We start from the raw sequence: 7,118 nt of genomic DNA, 5'->3' as shown, positions 1-7,118 counted from the left end.
TCTCATAAAAAGTTGTGAAATGAGCAGGAACTGGTCTAAAATCACATTCCTCCACAAACTGGATTCTGTGACAAAAACATGAATTGGACACGACATTTTCAGCTAAAGGTTGACTGACGTTTCAGTTTAGGAAACTAAAACAACTTGGTTAAGGTCAGTGAAAGGCTTTGGACTTTAGGTAAAAAATAAAAATGTGACTCCTTTGTACAAGCTGGGAATTGAACTCCGGTCTCCGGCATTGAAGTCAAACTCATCTCCGTCCTCCACCCGCCCACAGCACCCTGCCTGTCACTGAGACTCTGCTGCCCGTTACAGTCGTGTTCAGTTCATGTGTTTGTGAGATCAGGTTGTCACTCCACCAACCTGCTGCCTGATGTAAACATAAACACACACCAGAGTTTACAACACAGTACAAATGAAGCATGGGCCTTCAGGAGCCTTTTAGTAATCCTTCTTCCAGTCTGACAGGCAGATCCTGACCGACGCTCCTGCTGCTGAAGACAGGGAGCGGGGCGGGGCGGGGCGGGGCGGGGCGGGGCGGGGCGGGGCGGGGCGGCCATGACGCTTCATCCTGCTCTGAATGGAGACTGATGTGTTTTCACAGGGGCGTCTCTGGATCTGAGGTCTCTCTCTCTCTCTCTCTCTTTTTCGTTCTCTTTCTCCTCGCTCTCCTCCGCTGTTCACACCTGTCACTCTCACCTTTCTTTCGCTTTCTCTCTCTACCCTCTCTCTTTTCTCCTATCTCTGACTTTCTCTCTCTCCAGTCAGATAATGTTTTCCGTTGTCTCTCGCTCTCCTTGGCTAGTAACAGAATGTGGGTCATCTGAGTTCAGTCGTGACTCGGCCAACTTGGATCTGCCTTGGGCTACATCCACACTAATACGTTTTTAATAATCGTTTTTGTTTTAAAACGCCGTTTTAAAACGAAAACGATCTCCGTCCACACGAGCGTTTCAGAAATAATCTCCGTCTATACTAACACGCCTGAAAACGCATATCACATGACCATTCACGTACACTGGGCATGCGCGTGCCGGGGTAAACAGGAAGCAGATTGTGTACTCTGCGGTTGGTTGCTTAGTTGCAGAAAATACTACGGAGGAAGAACAGCGACGGCGAAAAGTACGACCAGAGATTTCTTTGCTTGGACCGACGAGGTGGAACTGTTACTGAAAGTAACACGCGAGTATAAGGCGGTCGAGGCGGACGTCGTGACTGATAAGACCCAATCAGGAAGCGAACGTGGGCGTCTGCGTCATCGTTTTCAAACGTCTCCGTTTCCGCCCGTCCGGACTAAAACACAATCCTGGAGTTTTCGAACTAAAACGGGGTCAGCAGCGTTTTCTAAAGTCTCCGTTTTAGGGGTCAGAAAACGCCGGAGTAGTGCGGACGCCAGGCGTAAACGTAGCAAAAATTATGCGTTTTAAAATGTATTAGTGTGGATGTGGTCTCTCTCTCTCTCTCTCTCTCTCTCTCTCTCTCTCTCTCTCTCTCAGAGCCGAATAACCCCCATGTTAAAACTAAGTGGAATATTGCTTTAAGTGAACTTGCCAAAACAAATCCCAATCAACCATGTTGACATGGCAGTAAAGTATTGAACTTGAACTTCAGGCTGAGTGAGTTGAGCTGGTGAAGCGAGGCGGAGCTCCCTCACTCTCTCACCTCGCTGTGTGATGTCATCACATCCGTCACTCTCTCACCGCGTTGTGTTTCCTGTGAGCTCACTGTGTGATGTCATCACATCCGTCACTCTCTCACCTCGTGTTTCCTGTGAGCTCACTGTGTGATGTCATCACATCCGTCACTCTCTCACCTCGTGCTTCCTGTGAGCTCACTGTGTGATGTCATCACATCCGTCACTCTCTCACCTCATGCTTCCTGTGAGCTCACTGTGTGATGTCATCACATCCGTCGCTCTGCAGCCTCCTCACCTGTCGTGTCCCGCAGCTTTCAGCCTGTCAGTGCAGAAATGCTTCCCGTCCTGTAACACAGCGGTGCTCAACCCGAGGGGCGGGACACCGCAGGGGGTCGAGCCACCGTTTTAAGGGTCGTGCTATAATTCATCAAATGTAGATGATTCATATAGATTTATTATTACGTTTTTCATCCTGGTGATTTATAACTGAATGTTTTCTGGCCTCTAGGCTTCTTCCAATAATTGATCATGTATAATAGCCTGAAAGTGGTTAAAGTTCACCATTCTGCCTGGTTAAATAAGTAAGAAGGGCCTAAGGAGGCATGTTAGGATTTGAATGTTCATGTTAAAGCACTTAGTCTGCTGTTCATTTACATGTATGGATTAGTTTTGCGTTCAGTTGCAAACCTGTGCAGCAGGTTAGAGAGGCTGTCCAGCAGCTTCTGTATCACACCGTACGTCTGCAGCAACCCACACAGCAGCAGGTTATTTTGTTATACAACATAATAGATACCATGCAATTCTGGACTGGATAGAATTGCACAGTATCTATTATATTGTGGCCTAGCCTTTGATTACTTTTTATATTTTTATATATCTCTTGTTTTCTTCTTGTCTTGATGTGTATGAATGATTGTATATTGTTGTTTCTTGTTGTTCATGAACTCACTTGCCTTGAATTGCCCCTTGAGGGATGAATAAAGTATTTGATTGATTGATTGATTGGATTGATTGATTATGCATTTTAGCCATTTAACAGATATTAGTGACTAGAAAGGATACAAGGGCAGAATGTCTTTTTTTGGGTGGGGGAACAAAGCTGAGCTGTAACATGCTTTATGAAGCGAATCATCAAAACACCAGTGACATGTGTTCATGCGTTCATGTGTTCATGTGTTTGTAGAAAGCGTCTCCACAGCTGAAGAGTTAGAGCCTGAGGCCGGTAAGACGAAACTCCCGTCAGCACAGCAGAGCGCTACACGATCCGTCTCTCTGCCGGATCAGAGCTTTCACCGCAAACAAGGCTGAACATTCACATTTTACATTTTAGACACCGAGTAGACGCTCCTCTCCAGAGTGACTTCCACTGAGGTCGACAGCAGAAGAAGCTTCAGTTCTTCTCAGATCATTAACATAGAAGAAAGCCGCAGTGAGGAGCGTGAGGGTCGAACCCACAGCGACACACAGAACATGTGACAAAACGTTTCTGACACGTGATCCGAGGGCCGCGAGGGAGCGATGACAGAACTTTTGAGCCATGAAAACCCTCTGCAGGCTGTGTTTAGCCTGCTGGTAATCCACACACACACACACACACACACACACACACACACACCTGGCCTCACATCTGAAAGCTTGTATTGTTTTTGTTCTTTTGTCTTCTGTATTTTTGCTCAACATGAGTTATGAATAATTATTAAGTCAAGCCAATTTAAGAAGGAATCATTGTCTAGACTTAAAATCCCAAATAATCCAACTCTTCTTAGTATTCCAGATCAAATCAAATTACAATTCTGTTAACTTTTCTTCCACTTTTCTAATTTCTCTTGAGTTTAACTACCGACCAAGATGAAACAACTAATTATGTTTCAGTAGAGCGTTGCATTGAATCTTTGAGAGAAACTTTCCACAAAAGGAGCAACAGACTTGACAGTGAATTTTATTTTGACCAAAGGGTAGAAGAAAGGATTTTAATACGCCGCATGTGGAATTGGTTCCCATATCTCAGTGGGAAATCCCTGACAAAACACATAAAAGCAAATGTCAGAATTTACTGGCTGAGTTTGTCGGTGCTGTTCTTACTTGCAAACAATTACTGTTTTACAGCTCGGTTGCAGAGTGACTCAGCTGCTGCAGAAGTCTCTCACAGGTTGGACTTAAATCACCTGGATACAAAAACCAAAAGATATTTCAAAACAGCAAAATTTTACTCTGTTCATTTTCAGGCATCATAAGCGATTCATCGGCGCATTACAAGCACATGCGTTATACAGTTTTTCACAATTGCTTACACACATTTTCTGAAACTACGGCTCATTTTCTCAAAACACAAAACACAAAACCACTAACACAAAATGCAAAACTCCACAAATCACTGGCAAAATGAAACCATCTCTATCTATCTCTTTCAAAATGTTATTTTGCAATAAAATGACACACACAACCATCAAATGAATACATCTTTCTAACAACCGACTACACACTGATGTGCTTAACAGAAAACACTATTATGAATATCTCATCAGTAGACTTATGTCTTTTGCATTTTCAGAGTTAGACTCATGCACAGCAGCCTGTTGTAAAAGGCTGTTACAGTAAAGTATATATACACAAATATTATAATATAATATTATTTCAATCACAAATACTTTATTTCAACACTTGAATATGTGTTGGATATGTGAAGTGTTCTACATACAAAACACAATGCAGTAGGTGAAAAACAGAAAAAAAAAAAGTTTTCTGTAAAAAAAGAAAAAAAAAAAAGGATAAAAAAAGAGGCTGCATCCTGCCTCCTGATTGGGTCGGACACCTCGTCTACATCACAAGCTGTTCACACAGACTGGGCAGCTCTCAGTTCTGCAGAAGATCTAAAAACATGAAAACATGATGTGATTGGCTGTGGTCCAAGAATATTTAAATTTTTCAATATGAAATGACACATTACTGTAACATTAGACAACCATCACTGAGTAGCACAGGCCTATAGTGATGTGTAGGACTATTACTACTACTACTACTACTATTACTACTACTACAGTATACTATACAGTAAAGAACAGCAGCACGGTCTGCTGATATGTAGTATTACAGTATAAAGAGCAGCAGCATGGTGCAGACAGGAGGCTCCTTGCCTGTTCTCATGTCTGAATGTCTGGATGATGGAAGCAGCAGTGAAGCTCAGGTTGATCTGGACTCTCTGCCCAGACTCCCTCATGCTCAACCCATGTGGACCACATGGTGAACTAAAGTGACCCGGATCTCATCTGAGATAACTGTTCTCCTTGTCCTCTTCCTCCTCTTCCTCTCACTCCTCTTCCTCTAGCTCTCACTGCAACATTGTTCTCAAAAACAGGAGACCTCACCTGTGAACAATTCAGATATTAGTGTTTATATGTGTGATGAGTAGATGTTGCCAGTTGGTAAATGAAGTGAAGCATTTGGGATGGCAGTGCTTCCAAATGAACATGATTTTAGTTTTTGAATGTTGTGCCTAATGTAGAGAATGAGAGAAAACTACACATTACTGTGTGTAGTGTGACAGAATTGCAAACTGAGTGAAAAGCAGAAAATGTGCTTGTAGGTTTGCAGACTTGGTTTAGGGATTTGATACATGAGTTTCAGGTTTTAGTGATTGTGTCCGAAGTTCCAGTTGTAGTGTGTAGACAATTGTGAAAAACTGTAATCACGTCAGAAAAATACATGGAATTTACTGTAATGAGGGCTGGAAGTTAACAGCAGCCACCAGGGGGTCCGGTCAGTTTTGGCTGTAAGTTTCACACCGGACACTTTGACAGGTAAACAACATGCAGAGCTCAAATTCTAGTCTGAACAATTGCACAGGCGCTTTCTAGGAGCTCAGGTGGAGGGGTGGGGTGTGTGTGTGTGTGTGTGTGTGTGTGTAGAGGGGGGGTTATGCCTGAGTCTAGTGTGTGAAACTGCATTACCTTTAAAAACTCCACCTGTTAACACCAAAGTGCTAACAGGTGTACGAGTGCACGCTGGGTTTCCCTTCTGCAGAACTTTTAAAGGTCTGTTGAGCTTTAGTCTCTTGGGTCGTGTCTCTTCCTCCATGATAAAACCCCCAAATCAGTGATTCTGTGATCTGTTGCTCCGGTAGAGCAGACTGGAGAATTGTGTTTTTTTTCTCTCTCCATTCACTGCCGTTGTCTGGAGGAACAGTCTGAAAATCACTTCTAGCACATAAAGGAACGCCGACAAAGCAGATTCTGACTATATATGACAAACGAGTCTCTCCCTTTATTTCGCACATCTACAATTATTGGTAAAAATACAATTTTCTTTATTCCATCAGCGTAAGTTTCCTCCCACCGGATTTTGGTGTTCCACTTCAAACTGAAAGGTTTGATAAACATAAAGAAAGAGATTCACTTCAAAACAATTCAGCAGCATGACTCGTTTTTTATATATTGTCAGAATCTGCTTTGTGCGAGCTGTAATTCCCCTCAGTGCCGTCACTGTGACGCACAAACCAGCAAACACACAGAGCCGGCTCTCATGGAGACGCTCCACCCAAGAACCAAAACATCTAGTTAGCAAGTAAAATAGTGAAGGAACCTGAAGGAACCTGGAGGAACCTGGAGGAACCTGAAGGAACCTGGAGGAACCTGAAGGAACCTGGAGGAACCTGGAGGAACCTGGGGGGTTTGGAGGAACCTGAAGGAACCTGGAGGAACCTGGAGGAACCTGGAGGAACCTGGGGGGTTTGGAGGAACCTGGGGGGTTTGGAGCCTCCAGTCAGGATGAACTCCTGAAGTTTTTGAATGCTGCATTTTAAGTTTTACATGCTACACTACAGTATATCACATTTACATTTTACACTTCATGCTGACACTGTTATCAGACACTTCTGGAGGACAAGTGGCTGTTTAATAATAATAATATAATAATAATAAACTTTATTTGTATAGCACCTTTCATACAAGAAATGCAGCTCAAAGTGCTTTACAACAGAGAAATTACATGCACCAAGTGCTTCACATAAAACTTGATAATGATAGTGAGAATAAGATAAATAAAATAAACCCACTGAATAATAATAGTAAAAATATGAGGAATGCATAACGTAAGATGGAAAATAAAATCCACTGTAAAATAATAAAAAAAATAAAGTTAAAAAATAGAGTACATAGGATGCATAAAATCAAGTAAAATACAAATTTTAAAAGAAGTGCAGCAGTGCATAAGTGCGAAGCAAAGTGAGAAAAAAAAAAAAAAGAGTTTAAGGCCTGTATCTGGAAAGTCAGAGCTAGTTAAAGGCTAAAGTGAAGAGATAAGTTTTTAGTTTTTAGTGTTTTTAGCTAAACACACAGATAATGTGTTTATGGACACATTATCTGTTAAGACCTGTGACAGACCGCTCTCTGTAAACACTCAGCCTCCCTGCCACCATATATCATATTATATCATGATCTGATTAAAATGACTATGGTGCTCTCATGTTTTTAATGTGATGGAGGCT

The sequence above is a fragment of the Centroberyx gerrardi genome, chromosome 1, assembly GCF_048128805.1.
Source record: "Centroberyx gerrardi isolate f3 chromosome 1, fCenGer3.hap1.cur.20231027, whole genome shotgun sequence".
Taxonomy (NCBI): Eukaryota; Metazoa; Chordata; class Actinopteri; order Beryciformes; family Berycidae; genus Centroberyx; species Centroberyx gerrardi.
Note: the sequence above shows the minus strand (reverse complement) of the source record.